The sequence below is a fragment of the Mesoplodon densirostris genome, chromosome 18, assembly GCF_025265405.1.
Source record: "Mesoplodon densirostris isolate mMesDen1 chromosome 18, mMesDen1 primary haplotype, whole genome shotgun sequence".
In the NCBI taxonomy this organism is placed as follows: Eukaryota; Metazoa; Chordata; class Mammalia; order Artiodactyla; family Ziphiidae; genus Mesoplodon; species Mesoplodon densirostris.
Window position 1 is genome coordinate 45,911,143 of NC_082678.1, and position 15,828 is coordinate 45,926,970.

The following is a 15,828-nucleotide window of genomic DNA, read 5'->3' on the forward strand; positions in this document are numbered from 1 at the left end:
GCTGGCGCCAGGAGAAAATTCTGCCCCCCCCCCTTTTTTTTTGGCGAGTAGGCATTCCTGTGTCTTCTAAGGGGGTCTAGCTAATGTATAATGCAGATGCACAATGCACGTTAAAGGGATGAAAGTAGTGGCTCAAACAGGCAGAGAATTTTATGTTTAAAATTTTTCTTGTCCTGCCTTAAAAATAATTGTATTTCCTCTAAGTAAACCATTTCCTTACAGTAATACAACTGCTTTTATAACCCAACCGCACTTGGGTCCGTTCGCCCAACACTCAGCAAAGCCAGTCTACTGACACTAGGTTGTGGTGAAGTGTGGTGTTTATTGCAGGTGCCAAGCAAGGAGAATAGGCAGCTCATGCTCAAAAAGACCCAGACTCCCCAATGGCTTTCAGGGAAGAGTTTTTAAAGGCAACATTTGGGGTGAGGGTTGCAGGGGACATGACTTTCTTCTGATTGGTTGTTGGTGGTGGGGTAACAAGGTGGTGTCTTGCGACTCTTGATCGTCAACCTTCTGGTTCCAACTAGTCTGGGGTCTATACGCTTGTGGTCAACATGTACCCCATCCTCCACCTGGGTTGGGGGTGGGGGGGTCTTAGTTCTTGCAGAACAATTCAAAGATGTGTGTCAGATTGTATATATATCCCTCGAGGAGGAACTAGCACCCTGTTTTATTGCTGACCTATTGTTTCTTGACTGCTTTTCCTCTGTTTCTGCGTTCTCTCACTTCCCTAATTAATAACTGCTTGAGTCTGCTCTTTGGAATTCAGGGAAGACCTAGGAGACCAAAGCCTTTTTCTACAAAAAAGAAATGGACATGGAGGGGCTTTTTTACCCAGGAGGGCCCCACAGGGTCCTGCTCAGTTTCAATCCGCCTTTTCTTTGATCCTCCTCAATCCTAAGGGGAATAGGGGCAGGACAAGAAAGAGAATAAAGTTTTGGATAGAGAGGTTAATCATAAACTCAGCAGGGGTACTCGGTTTTAGGGGGACTTGATTTCACTTTAAAGGGGGTATATGTGGTTAGAGCATGGACTCTAGAGCTGAACCGCCTGGATGCATGTCCTGCCCCTAATCTCATCCTGGCTGTGTGCCTTATCAAGTTGCCCTCTCTGAGCTTATTTTTTCACAAATAACACCAACTTTGATTTGAGAAGTTTGCTTTGAAGATTATATGAGTTAACGCTCAGAAAATGCTTACCAGTGCCCTGGCATATAATCAACAATCGGTAAATATTTGCTCTTGCAAAATACTCTTAGTGTCAGGAACAGTGGGGAAGGCTTCACCCAGGAGGTGGCATTTGAGCTGAGACTTCAAGGCTGAGTAAAAATCTGCCAGGCAGCAGTGGAAGGTAGTCAAAATCACCAATGAATGATAAAGTGTTCAAATCGTTGAGAAAAATCCTGAGATAATTCAGGAATACTGGGGACTAAAGTGCAGCTACAACAAAAATAAGCTAATAAATGGAAAGATTATACCAAGTTCATGGGTAGGAAGACTAAACATTGTAAAGATATGCATTCCTCTCAAATTAATCTATAAATTCATTTCAATTCCAATGAAAATCCCAACAGAATTTTTATTTGACAAGCTAAATCTGAAGTTCAAACTTTTGCAAGGAACCAAGAATAGATAAGACACTTCTGAGGAGAGGGGGGAAACTAGTCTTATCAGAATAAGACTCACTAAGTGATAGTAACTGATATAACCATTAGCTATTGGCATAAAGATTAAAAAAATAGATGAGTAGCATAAAATGAAGAGCCTAGAAGTAGACCCAGGCTTAGATGGAAACTTGCTATGCAAGAAAGATTACATGGACTAACCAAAGCCTACTGGCAGCTGCTAAACTAATTAGTTTTTAGCAGTAGAGGCATTTTTCTTTCACTAAATATGTTAAACACATAACAAAAGTTTGATCATAATATGTAAAAAATTAATAAAGTTATTTCTGATTTTTTAATCCTCAAGTCATTCAATTATTCCCAATTCTCATCAATTGAAATGGGAATTCAATTGATATGTGCAAATTTATTTACCAGAAAATACTGACAAAGTACTGATGAGGACATGTAGCAACCGCATCTCTCATTCATTGCTGGTGGGAATATAAAATAGTGCAAACACTCTGAAAAATAGTTTGGCAGTTTCTTATAGAGTTAAACATACATTTACCATAAAACCCAGCATCACACACCTGGGTATTTATGCTAGAGAAATGAAAACTCATGTTCACCCAAAAACCTATATGTGAATGTTCAGAGGAATTTTATTTACAATAGCCCCAAGCTAGAAACAATCCACATGCCCTTCAGCGGGTGAGTGGTAAAGAGGCTGCACTTTATCCACGCAGTTGGAATACTACTCAGCAGTATAAAACAAGAAAAAAGAAAGAAAAAGAACATACTTGGATGGATCTTAAGGGCCTTAAGCTGAGAGTAAAAAGCCAATCACAAAATGTTACGTACAACATTCCATTTATATAACATTCTGCAAGTGAAAAAAACTAGAGGGAGGTGGAAAAGACCAGTAGATACCAAGGGTCAGTGTTGGGGGAGAATGTGACTATAAAAAGGTGACTGAGGGCTTCCCTGGTGGCGCAGTGGTTGAGAGTCCGCCTGCCGATGCAGGGGACATGAGTTCGTGCCCCGGTCCAGGAAGATCCCACATGCCGCGGAGCGGCTGGGCTCGTGAGCCATGGCGCTGAGCCTGCACGTCTGGAGCCTGTGCTCCGCAACGGGAGAGGCCAAAACAGTGAGAGGCCTGCATACTGCAAAAAAATTTTTTTTAAATAAATAAATAAATAAATAAGGTGACTGAGCAGTTTTATATCCTAACTGTAGTGATGGACATACTAATCTATCCACGTGATAACGTTTCATAGAACTACACCCACACTCACACCCACACCCCCCCACACACACACTGCATGTAAAAATCGTTAAAACCAAATAAAGTCTGTAGTTGAGTTGTTAGGATTTTACCAATGTCAATTTCCTGCCTTTAATAGCATACTATGTCTGTATGGGATGCTGTGTTGGGGCAGTGTGGAGAATGGTATACGGGAACTCTCTGTACTCTTTTTGCAACGCCTTATAAATCAAACTATGTTAAAATTTAAAAACCCTTTTAAAATTGCAGTAGGTAAAAAATAAACTTTAGACTAATGAATCCAATCCCTCCCAATTCATATTTTTATGGCTGATATTGTAGCAAAGAGAATGGTATTACTGTTGAGAGGGTGACATGCATAAAACATGCCTAGGAATGCAGTTGGTGAATAGTTTTTCTTAAACTTTAGATACTTTTATTTGAGTCTATTTGTGTCTATTTGGGCAGGGTGTTGTAAGTATTTCTATGGATAGAGCAGCTACAAGGACTGGTCACTGCTACTAAAAGCAGGCATCGCTTGTTTCCAGGCTTTAACTAGGGAACACTGTTTTATTTGTAAACAAGTTTTGGTTGCTAAAAATTCAGCTTGATTCGCTCAGAGTATAGGATGTTGCCAGTAGAAGAGAGTGTTGGTCAGCTTTCGCTAGGTTCAGCTTGCAACAGCAAATATTTACTCCAGAGCTGCAAGTCGGCTGGGAGTCTGCGGTTTTCCAACTCTGCTCCCAGCTGTGGGTAGATTGTGGGCAGCTCCATACTCTTCTCATTTCTGAACTGTGGGTCTGCTTCACTTGCTTTCTCATTCCGGGACCCAGACTGAGGAAGAGGACGCTCTCAGGACACGCTGTTCCCAAGGCGGAGAGCAGGAGCAAGAGGGCTGGTGGGACCTCGCAGCACCTCTAGAGCTTCTGCTCAGGTACAGCATACCTCATCTCTCCCCTTCCACTAGCCAAAGCAAGTCCCATGGCCAAGTCCAAAGTCAACAGGGTGGGAATTGTACTCTGTCTGCAGGGAAGGATTGCAAAGATGGGAAGGGAATTAATAATTGTGCACAAATAATCTGACCTACCACACGTGATAAATATTATTAAGTCCAGGGCATTACACTTACATCTTTTAGAAGTGATGTGTGTGGAAATGGGATCAACTTATATGAGTTATATGAGCTTGGTTACTTGAGTTACAAGAATTCAGAAGTGAGATGGTTGTTACAGGGATATAAATTAACATAGCTCTTCAAACTGGAAAGTGAAATCAGACTTTTTTTCACACAAAATAAGTCTTATTTGGATGATTACTTTGACCATAAATACTGACTTTGCCAATTAGGTTATATAGAGGATGCTTCCCATAAGCCAACTGAGCTAAATTTGTAGCTTCAATATTTTGACACATGTATAGTTGAATCTCATGATAACAGAAAATAACTTTCCATTGTAACAGATGTATTGAAACTGTAAGATGTATTACAATTAACAATATTTTCATTTTCCCAAGTCTTTCTGAGTATATTGAGTCTTAAGAGATGCTTCTATGGTAAAAGAGGTATTTAATTATCATTTGAAAATCCTAATAAAGACTTTTTGGTGGAATTCTTGAAAGTTGAACAGGAAAATGATGCTAAAAGTCTGAGCAGCAAATGCTTTTCTGAGCCAGGTGCTTTGCAGTTCTTTGCTGTCAATGAAATTGAGTGAGAACCAAATCAGGCTGCCAAATGATACAACATCCAAAACAATTTTCTATGATAGATCATTATGTGATTTTTGGCAAATTTGGTGCAACTTGGGAAAGTTCATAGAAGTAAGAAACTCTGCTTTTAAAAATCTTCTATTCCTATCTATTTACCTCAGCAGAGTTGCTCAGAGCCTACATCTATAACAGAAAATAAGGATAGAATTGATGCTGAATCTTGCCTCCACCAAGTAATAAGTAACATTCATCCATGGCTAACTGATAACAAATTAAGCCCCATCAACCTTATTGAACTGCCTTTGCAATCAAATTTCACTTTTTATATATAATAATTATTTATGGGCTTCCCAGGTGGTGCAGTGGTTGAGAGTCCGCCTGCCGATGCAGGGGATGCGGGTTCGTGCCCCGGTCCGGGAAGATCCCACATGCTGCTGAGCGGCTGGGCCCGTGAGCCATGGCCGCTGAGCCTGCGCGTCCAGAGCCTGTGCTCCGCAACGGGAGAGGCCACAGCAGTGAGAGGCCCGCGTACCACAAAACAAAAACAAAAAATAATAAAATAAAATAAAACTTGTCAAAAAAAATTATTATTATTATTTATAAAAATCTCTTATACTTATGTTGCTTTGGTTAAGTATATACTAATAATTGCTGTCATAACTTAAAGCAGAAGAAAATTTTAACTCTTAGAGCCTTTCATAAAAAATTTTGAAACATGAGCATTTCAATTTATACACATATTTTTATTGTGGAAAAATATGGTTGGGAGAGCAGTAGAAGACTTCAAATAAAAAATATGTTAACAGAGATTTTATTAACTAAATGGAATGGAAATATAAGATAAATGAGAAACATAACTACATAAAATTTTGGTCTGTCAAGGAAGAGTTTATTTGAGTAATTTTAAAGTGGAGGGCTTCCCTAGTGGCTCAGTGGTTAAGAATCCACCTGCCAATGCAGGGGACACGGGTTCTTGCCCTGGTCCGTGAAAATCCCACATGCCGCGGAGCAGCTATGCCCGTGCGCCACATCTACTGAAGCCCGCGCGCCTGGAGCCTGTGCTCCACAACAAGAGAAGCCACCGCAGTGAGAACCCCACGTGCACCGCAACAAAGAGCAGCCCCCGCTCACCGCAACTAGAGAAAGCCCATGCACGGCAACGGAGACCCAATGCAGCCAAAAATAAATTTTAAAAAATAAATAAATACAGTGGATAATAGCATGTATCAAATTACTACGTTATTTAGATTCCATTGGGTACATGTTGAAAAGTGAAGTAACAATTTTATTTTTAAATGATATTTATAATAACCAGACATGACATTCTTTGCAACTGTCAGTTTGAACTATATGAAACTGTTAATATTCAACCATTTTCAACCTACAAATATGGCAGATTCATATGGCTCAAACTAGTATTTAAACTTATGTTATAATAACCTAAATGAGAAAAGAACTTGGAAAAGAATAGATACATGTATATGTATAACTGAATCACTTTGCTGTACACCTGAAACTAACAAAACATTGTTAATCAACTATACTTCAATATAAAATAAAATTTTTAAAAATAAATAATATATACATATATACATAAAAAAATTTTAATAAACTTATGATAAAAAATTTAGATGACTACTTAAAATGTGGAAAGAGATACATAATTTTTTCAAAATTACCTTAGGGGGCCTCCCTGGTGGCGCAGTGGTTGAGAGTCTGCCTGCCGATGCAGGGGACACAGGTTCGTGCCCTGGGAGGATCCCACATGCCGTGGAGCGGCTGGGCCCGTGAGCCATGGCCGCTGGGCCTGCGCATCCGGAGCCTGTGCTCCGCAACGGGAGAGGCCACAACAGTGAGAGGCCCGCATACCGCAAAAAGAAAACAAAACAAAACAAAACAAAACAAAACAAAACAAAACAAAATTACCTTAGGGAGCACGTGAGTGCACAAGAAGTTCAAAGGTCATTGTCCTAGGAAAAAAATCTGTACATATGTACAGGAGACATATAAAAGAAAGTTATGGTAATAGTGTTTGCAAGAACAAAAAATTTGAGAAAATCCAATAACAAGAGGATAAATAAATAAATTGGGATATTTTCATGCTAGATTTTTATATAGCAGGAAAAATGAAGGAATTAGAGGTATACACATAAATATAAATGAAGCTTATAAGTATTTGGTGAAAGAAGTAAGTTACAGAAGGAGAGTTACAGAGTGATAATGCTTATAACATTTTAAATATGCAATATAATACTATATTTTGCTTAAGGATACAAACAGAAATAGTAAAAGTGTAAAGACTAGAGGGATAAATAAACACCATATTCAGTCTGGTTTTAACCTGGTAGGGAGTAGGCCTATGATTAGAGAGGAGAGCTCCAACAATATCTGAAATGTTTTATCATTTTAACTGGGTGTGAATACAGAGATGTTTATCATATTTTCCTTTATAGTTTTTAATGTATTTTAAATATTGCAAAATAAATGCTCATAATATTTTTAAAGGGGCCTGCATATATTTAACACTAGAAAAACATTCATGAGGCTCCAGGTATAAGATAAAGGAAAAAAAAAATTTCAGACAAAGAAGAATAGCTAATGTCCCACTTATTGAATATTTAGTCTCCAAAGGTCATCTTTGGGGGTAGGGGTATAGAGGGATAGTTAGAGCAGCATAGGGATGAAAAAGAACTGAGTGTTTTTAAGTTAGGGATCTTTTTATCACTGTGTATACAAGTGAGGTTTGAATGAAAATGTGAACTTTGATCCCATTTCCAAATTGATGGTGGGTCCGAAGTTTTGTGCCGTGAAATAGTAATGGTGGCCTTGATTGGCAAATCTGAAAACACAGATTCGCTGAGTGAGGATTCAAAATTTCCCCTTTGCTCTAATTATTCAGTTCCCTTCTTGCTGAATGGCAAGTCCTTTTTTGCTCCCTCTCTCCCTCTTTCAGATACATCCATCAATAGAAAAGATAAAAATATTTGTTGGAAGGGTCTTCCCTTTAGTAAAATGTGTACCTTTTATAACACATTGCATTTCATTGTTAAAGATGCCATATAGAGTTCTAGCCCTCTGAATTAAGTTATATAATTCTTTTTATATAAAGTTGTTCAGAATCCCCACAGTGCAGATTGTCAAGTGGATGAGGACTGGACAATAAGGTAACTGTAGATGGAATGGGGTTCAGCAGAGGCAGAAGCCAGACTGCAGTAGGGTAAAGAGAACGGGAGATGATGCACGGAAACAAGCAAGATGAGACTTCTCTTTACAGAAGTTCAATTGTAAAAAAAAAAAAAAAAAATGAGATTTACTTGAAAGGGCTAGAGGGTCAAAGGAGTTTTTAATTTGTTTATTTGTAGTATTATATACATTTTAACTCCATTTATACAAGGTTTAACAGTATGCAAAAACAATATTATATGTTGCTTATGGGTCCAAACATATGTAGTAAATGTTTAAAAGCCATGCAAACGAATAATAAGCTCCAAATTTAGGAGAGTAGTTATATATGGGAAGGCAGGAAAACAGAACTGGAGGACACAGGGAACTTCAACTATTATTTCTAATATTTTCTTAAGCTGAGTAGTGGGTGAACAGATTTTTTTTTTATTTTGACATTTTAAAATATTAATAATAATGCTTTTACTTATATAAAATAAGTGAGGGGATTATTTCAAAAAATAAACAATTTATAGAAAGATCAAATTTTATTTAAAGTAGAAATAGGAAACTGGAAAGTCAGGTCTTTGCTTAGAAATTTCAGAAAAAAAGAAAAAAATAGAGGGATAGCAGAGAAGATATCAACAGAACCCCAGCTGTCATTTACAATATGTAAGTAAATAATGTAGTTTTGCTTAACTTCAACCAAAAAGGGACAGAGACTGGAATATAACTGTTAAAAAAAAAATCAAAAGGAATGCAACAGAAGGGAAATTGTGCAAGCAGAAGGGAAGGTTTCCCAGTATGCCTAAATGACTTCCCTTACTATAATTCCAAAAGGTGGTTATATGGACCTAATCTGGAAGTCTGTATGTGTGGTTCTTTTCATCTGCCCTGAGGATGGTACAGACGGCCCTCCAAGTATGAGGAGGAAGGAGACAGAGGTGGAGCTTTGGATTGTATATAAATGTGAGTGTTCTCCCAACTGTGTGCCCTAGAATTTCTTGATTACCCTGAATATCTGGTGTTTCTTCCTGCCAAGCAGGCTACTGTTGAGGTCAAATAAGCCAGTGTGGTCTGATCTGCACTGCCTTACTTGCTCTTCCCATCAGCGGCCATACATGGAAGTGGCCCTGGAATGAAGGATAACAGAGTTCATTTTCCTGATGACATTTCCAGTCTGGCTGTTGATGGTCATCATTGGGGCAACCTGTTATCTCTTTGGCTCTCCCGGCACCCTTGTACCACTAGAAAGGGCCGAGATGCCAACAGGAAGGAACTAAAGGGACTTCCCTGGTGGCACAGCGGTTGGGAATCCGCCTGCCAGTGCAGCGGACGTGGGTTCGTTCCCTGGTCCGGGAAGATCCCACATGATGCAGAGCAGCTAGGCCCGTGCACCACAACTACTAAGCCTGCTCTCTAGAGCCCGTGAGCCACAACTACTGAGCCCGCATGCCACAACTACTGAAGCCTGTGTGCCTAGAGCCCGTGCTCCGCAACAAGGGAAGCCACTGCAATGAGAAGCCTGCGCACTGCAACGAAGAGTAGCCCCCTCTCGCTGCAACTAGAGAAAGCCCGCACACAGCAGTGAAGACCCAACACAGCCAAAAATAAATAAAATAAAATAAAAAGAAGGAATTAAAGCAAGATGTTCAACAGCCCTAAACAGATATTTCAACAACAACCAATTAATCACCCTACCTACCCCACCTCTTCCCATCCCCCAGAGGTACACACTTGCAACACTACTTCTAGCACTTTCTTCTAGTATTTACCTCTATATTTCTTTTCTTTTCTTTTCTTTGGCCTGCGCCATGCAGCACACGGGATCTTAGTTCCCCGACCAAGGGTGGAACCCGTGCCCCCTGCAGTGGAAGCGTGGAGTCCTAACCACTGGACCACCAGGGAATTCCCCATATTTCTAAGTAAAATAAACTGCGATTTTGCAACTTTCCAAGTTTATGAAATATTTCTTGACTTCCTATCATAAAAGATGAGCATGCAGCCCTCTTACACAAATCCTACCACATCACTGCCAGCCATTTCTCCTTTCCCTCCCCATGTCTTCTCAACATTTTATATATCAACATTCTAACTGGTGATCATACATCGACCCGCTGGGAGGGTGGCTCATCCCTGAGGACATGAAAGCTCTTCGTCTGGGAGCCTCCAGACCTCATCCTGTGTGTCTCTTCATTTGGCTGGGCCTGGTTTGTATCCTTTATGATACACTGTAATCATAAGTATAGCACTTTCCTGAGTTCTATGAGTCATTCTAGTACCGGAGGGAGTCCTGGGAACTCCCAGACTTGTAGCCAGCTGATCAGAAGTGAGGGTAACCTGGGGACCCCCAAGCTTGTGGCTGGTATCCTTAGTAGCTAGTGGGAACCCCAGGATTTGTAGCCAGTCAGGAGTGTGGGAGGGTTTGGAGTCCCTGAACTTGCAACTAGTGACTGAAGTGGGGTCGGACTCAAGGGGAGTGTGCCTTTATCCGGTGAAATTTGATCTAACTCTGGTAGTTAGGCTTAGAATTGTATTGTGCGTGGATAAATACAAAAGACCATTCTTTCCCCTCTTGATTTCTTTAGAATTACTATGGCTTTTTTTTTTTTTCCTTGCGGTACGCAGGCCTCTCACTGTTGTGGCCTCTCCCGTTGCGGAGCACAGGCTCCAGACGCGCAGGCTCAGCGGCCATGGCTCACGGGCCCAGCCGCTCCGCGGCATGTGGGATCCTCCCGGACCGGGACACGAACCCACGTCCCCTGCATCGGCAGGCGGACTCTCAACCACTGCGCCACCAGGGAAGCCCTCCTATGGCTTTTTAATGCACAATTTACAACATTGTCAGATGGTGTCAGGACTGAATTGTATCCTCTCAAATTCATATTTTGAAGCTCTAACTCCCAAAGTGTCTGTATTTGGAGATAAGATTCTTAGGAGATAATTAATGTTAAATGAGGTCGTAAGGCGGGGGGTGTCCATTTTTAAAAACTAAAAGACACTAATTATTCTCTAAAACGAGTGGCTGTTCATCAGCATGACTTATACGAAGTAAGCTTTTCTGATAGCAGAAAGATGCTCAGGGTCTAAATTTTTTTCTTTCATTTCCCCGCCCACCCCCCCAAAAAGTGACAATAAAAGGTTTAATGTACATGGTCATTTGTCCTGGGTCACATGAGATTTGGCAGCAACTAAGGTGGCCATTCCATGATTGAGATTTAGAAAATCACCAGCAAAGAGGGAGAAAGCCCCAGAACACTGACCCTGAGATGTGCCTTTGGGGCACTGAAGCAATGACCATCTGGAGACAAAGAGGAGAGCTGGGATTGCCGAGTGGATGGGGATGGGTAGGGGGAGAAGGTGAGGAGGTGCTCTGACCAGGAAAAGAGCTGAGAATGTGTGGAAACAGACCTCCGAAGGAATGGAAGGGAAACATACTTGGGACCACAATTGCAGACAGAATGCGATGGAGTTGCTGTTTCTTGCCCGTGAGTTTAATGACAAGGTTCCTCCCCTTTGGATGCCAACTAAGCAGGAGCTGGCAGGGCATCCCCTGACTTTGCAGCCCAGCCAGGCCTGGAATCTGCGCCAAACACAATCACAGATATTCCCAAGGCTTGAAGTCCATCCAGAGACTCGTCATTTGATGCAATTGCCTGTGGTCTGAAAAACAAATTCCCACCCAAACATATTGTACCTGGGGAGACTGCAATCTCAATGATCATGTCTCCCAGGACTCAGGCCCACTCTGACCACAGGATCTTTCTAAAGGCATGACCAACAGAAGTGTGCACAATTCCACCATGTAATTTTTGTCTGGGAGGTAAAATACCTCTGTCGTTACATCATTTTCCTTAGCATAGCGATCCCTTAAGAGAAGAAAGCCTGACCAAGATCCCTTCTCAAAGTCAACCATGGAAATAACCTTTTAATATTCTCTCCTGTCTTCCGTGACCTTGTACAGCTTTCACACACAATTTCTCATTTTATCCTCAAAACAACACATCGAGGTATGTACTATTATTCCTGCTTCCTGGGCCAGCCTAGAATTTCTGCTTCCCCCTTTCCGTTCTCCCGTTGGAAGGTCACGCTGGGCAGCCCAGCCAAGTCACGTCGGAGGGATTAGTTCCCTGTGACACCCCTTCCCCCACTCCCCTGACCCACAGGCCGGACACAAAAGAGGCTGCCGGAAACTCCTGCCCACTGCCAAGCTGGTAGCCGCAGTGCCCTGGAGAGGAATTCTCAGCTCACAACAGAGCGTTTCTCATCTAGTTTTTTTATGGGTTTGGGGTTGGGGAGGGGTTGGTGACCAGCCAAAGACGGGTGGCAGAATGATGAAATCAGGCAAGCCCGCAGCACTGATTCATGTCATGGTGGGAATGGGGACAGGCTTTTGTGCCAACCAGAATGTGCCTTGGTTACACACTCCAGTTAAAAATAGTGATGGCTCAGGATCGGCCATGGTGGTCCAAAAGAAATTTTCCTTCGTCTGTAATATTCTAACTGCTTTCAAAGCAAACATATTTCTGCATTAGTTATAGAATATAAGTTATCTTTAAAATTCAGAAGGAAATGGCCTCCGCTGCTGTTTGGAGGGCCCTTGGGTTCTGGGGTGGGGTGGGGTGGAGGTGAGGGTGCAGGGAGATTTCTAACTTCTGCTCTGATTTATCTCAGACCCACATCATGCACACCCGTTCAGTTCAGCCAGCGTTTACCTGCCCACTACCGCACAGCCCAGGGCTTCACGGCCTACCAGGCACAAGCACATGGGACCCCCTGGAAGAAGGTGATGAATCAGAAAGAGCCTGATGAAAGAGGTGATGAATCTCAAATCACCTACACCCGTGGTTGGCTGAGGGCAAGTTGGGGCAACAGACAGACAAGCAGCCAACCATAACCAGAGACAGAGGAGGTAGATCCTGTATCAGTGATAATGTCAGAGTTGGCCTTGAAGAACTTGTGGAATTTTGAGATGTAAGGAAGGGATGGTGCAGGGGTGGGCATCTTGGAAGACAATTAGGACGTAGATGAAAAAACTCATGGTCATTTCCAATTCCACCGCCATAGCCCCCATCACTGATCCTTGTCTCCTGGAATATCTCACCTGTGCAGCCCTCTTTGACATCTCTACCACCCCCTCCATTCTGGGGGATCTCAGCAGGAGACAATGTATGTGAAAGCACAGTTTTTTCCACTATTGTTGCTATTCATAAAACTGCCTGGAGATAGACAGGAATGGGAAGCAAAGGTCAGAGGGATTAAAGAATTTGCCCAGCTGATGAGGAAAGGAATCAGGAAGCTAACCCGGGTCACCTCCATCCCCACCAGCTGTCAAATAAGGTAGATGGTGTCTGGCTTGGGCTTATAGACCCCTAAGTGAGATCACCCTGGTTTCAATCCCAGTTCTGACATCACTGTGTGACCTAGAGCAAAGTACTTAACCTCTCTGTGCCTCCATTTCCATAGGTACAAAATGGGGTAATAATCCTTACACCAGAGCCATCGGGCAGATTAAAAAGGATCCTGCCTGAGGAATTTTTAGTATAATGCCTGGAACACAGGAAATGTTTAAGCATTCATTCACCGCTGTTATCTCCTATTACTGATATTTATTGTTCCCACCCACTGTCTCTCATTCGGTACCTGAATTTTAGAGTCTGGTAGTTGGCTGGAGACCACGTCTGAACCTTTTCCTTAATCCCACTGTCCTCCTCAGAAAAGCTGCTCTCACTCCATTTGTAGACTTCACAAGAATTCTCTCAGCCTGCTTGTGCCATCACTTAATATGGTGCTTTGGAATCCTTCTGTTAGCACAGCTGTGTCTGGGGTCTGGGAAAGCTCTGAGGACCCCGGGGGTGGGAGATGCACATGAGAGAGTGTCTATCGAGCAAGTGGAGGTGGGGGGTATGTAAGCAGCCTCCCATCCTGTTCCCACATCCCAGAAGAGCACTCCGTCTGGCAGGCCGGCGCCCCTTCTCTTCCTGTGTACTACCCTGGGCTGGCCCAGATGAAGAGCTTGTCTGCACCTTGGCTTAGATGGGCTATCTTGCAAGCTCACCCACAGGGGAACATGAGAGCTGCATGCTCACTGGATCCTAGACCCTCCTGGCCTCACTCCTGGGGCCAGGTCCCTTCCATCCCTGACATGTTCATCCAGGGACTGAGTCACTTCTGGGGCCAGGTCCCTTCCATTCCTGACAGGTTCATCCAGGGACTGAGTCGTAACCAGGAGGAAGTTCGGGGCCTCCTGGGACTTCCACCCACAGATCCCAGCTCTCCTCCTACAGAAATCCAGCCCCGTCTTTCTTCCATGAGCACCAAAGGTGGGTCCCACACTTCTGGAATCTTGAGTGAAGCTCATATGCCCCATCCTCTTATTGTTCAGATGAGAAGGCAGAGGGCCAAGGCTAGAACTCAGAACCAGCCCTTTCCCCCTGCATCAGTGGCTCCCAACTTCTTTCCACGTTAGAATCACCTGGGACCTTTCAAAAACTCCAAAGTCACAGCCACATGCCAGACCAGGGAAATCACGCTCTCTGGAGTTGGGCAGGTAAGTTTCCCAAGTGATTCCAATATGTGGACAAGTTTTGGAGCTACCGTCCTTGCAGCCCCAAGAATCCCGATAAATGGCCACACGTCAGGCTGAGTGCCTTGAGTTAGGATCACCCATCACCTCAGTGGTCCCCTTTTGATTGCTGGCCTTCTGAACATCAGGAGGGACTTACTCATGTATTAGTGAAAAGCTGCTACACATTGAGCAAGTACTGTAGAGTTATGTAGTCAGCGTGCTCACTAAAGTTTAAATAAATTAATATGCTTAGACAAATGTGCAAAGCCACAATCAAAATTCTCCAATTATTGGGCTTCCCTGGTGGCGCAGTGGTTGAGAGTCCACCTGCCGATGCAGGGGACACGGGTTCGTGCCCCGGTCCAGGAGGATCCCACATGCCGTGGAGCGGCTGGGCCCGTGAGCCATGGCCGCTGAGCCTGTGCTCTGCAACGGGAGAGGCCACAACAGTGAGAGGCCCGCGTACCGAAGAAAAAAAAAAAATTCTCCAATTATTCACTAATATCTTAATCGTGTTTATAAAAAATAAAGGTGAATATTGAAGCTAATTAAATCTCCTTAAAAATGCCAAGGTGAAGTATATAAAATCCAAATGTTTCTGATGGGATTGCAATTATTTGCAAATTTTTCAATTCCCACTGAGCAATTAGATACACTGTTTTATCATTTTTATTTATTTAACTAATTACATCCTGCTTCTCCCTGTGAAAAGAACACAAGTAGACAAACAACTGTTCTATATTCACTTGATCCAATTTTGTGTATATAATTTTGGACGTGTGTTGCCTTTAGCAGAATTTGATTTCTTTGAATCTCAAATTTTGGGGTCAATTAGTCCAGTCATTTATAACTGTCTGGGTCCTGGACTCCTTTTGAGTCCACGTACTCTGATGAAAGCAATTTTTCACACAGTTTCTGGGAGCACCTGGACTCCCAAAGTCCCCCAGGTCCCCAGTTGAGTCCAAAAAAATGAGGAAACAAGCCCAGAGGCTAAAGTGACTCAAGCTGCCAGTCAGTTCCACTCTCAGGATTGGAACTCCCATCTCCCGACCCTCTGGCCATTCTGGGAGAGACGAGCCTAGGGTCTCCTTGCCTGGGTTCAAAGCCTGATTCTTCTGCCTGTTGGCTGGCGATGTGGGCAAGTTACATCACCCCCCAGTGCAGTGGTTTCTGTGTCTGAAGACTTCCTCATTTGCCTGCCCGCTTGTTAGCATTACCGTTGTGTTTGCTGTAATTATTTACAAGCGAGGAAAGAGGCGCTCAGGGGATAGGCAGTTGCCCTAGGTCGCCAAGCTGCTAAGCGATGTGGCTCCAAAGCCTGCAGTCTTGGCACACACCACGTGGCATCCCCAATTTCTCCCGGCCCTAACCAGGACCGGAGTAGGATGCAGGAAGTCCAGGAGCCACTCTCAGGGAACAGCCTTCAAGTTCAACACGGCACGCCAGCTCTCTCCCCGGCAGAGGAAGGACCAGCAAGAGGACCAGGAAGGAGAGGGAGGTCCGTGTTTTATGGAAGGGGAT

The 15,828-nt window shown here is 43.1% G+C and overlaps 1 protein-coding gene across 2 annotated transcripts in view; it reads left to right on the top strand.

The window, feature by feature from the left end:
• C18H17orf100 (chromosome 18 C17orf100 homolog) overlaps positions 1-13,973 on the top strand; it is a 69,935-nt gene extending 55,962 nt beyond the window's left edge. Inside the window, exon 3 of one of the 2 annotated variants that reach the window (XM_060082116.1) lies at positions 13,897-13,973. The gene's annotated coding sequence lies outside the window, so the exon portion shown is untranslated. Of the gene's footprint in view, positions 1-4,931; positions 4,996-13,896 lie in introns of those variants that run through there. The other variant, XM_060082114.1, reaches the window with a different exon arrangement.
• Positions 13,974-15,828: the final 1,855 nt, after the last annotated feature.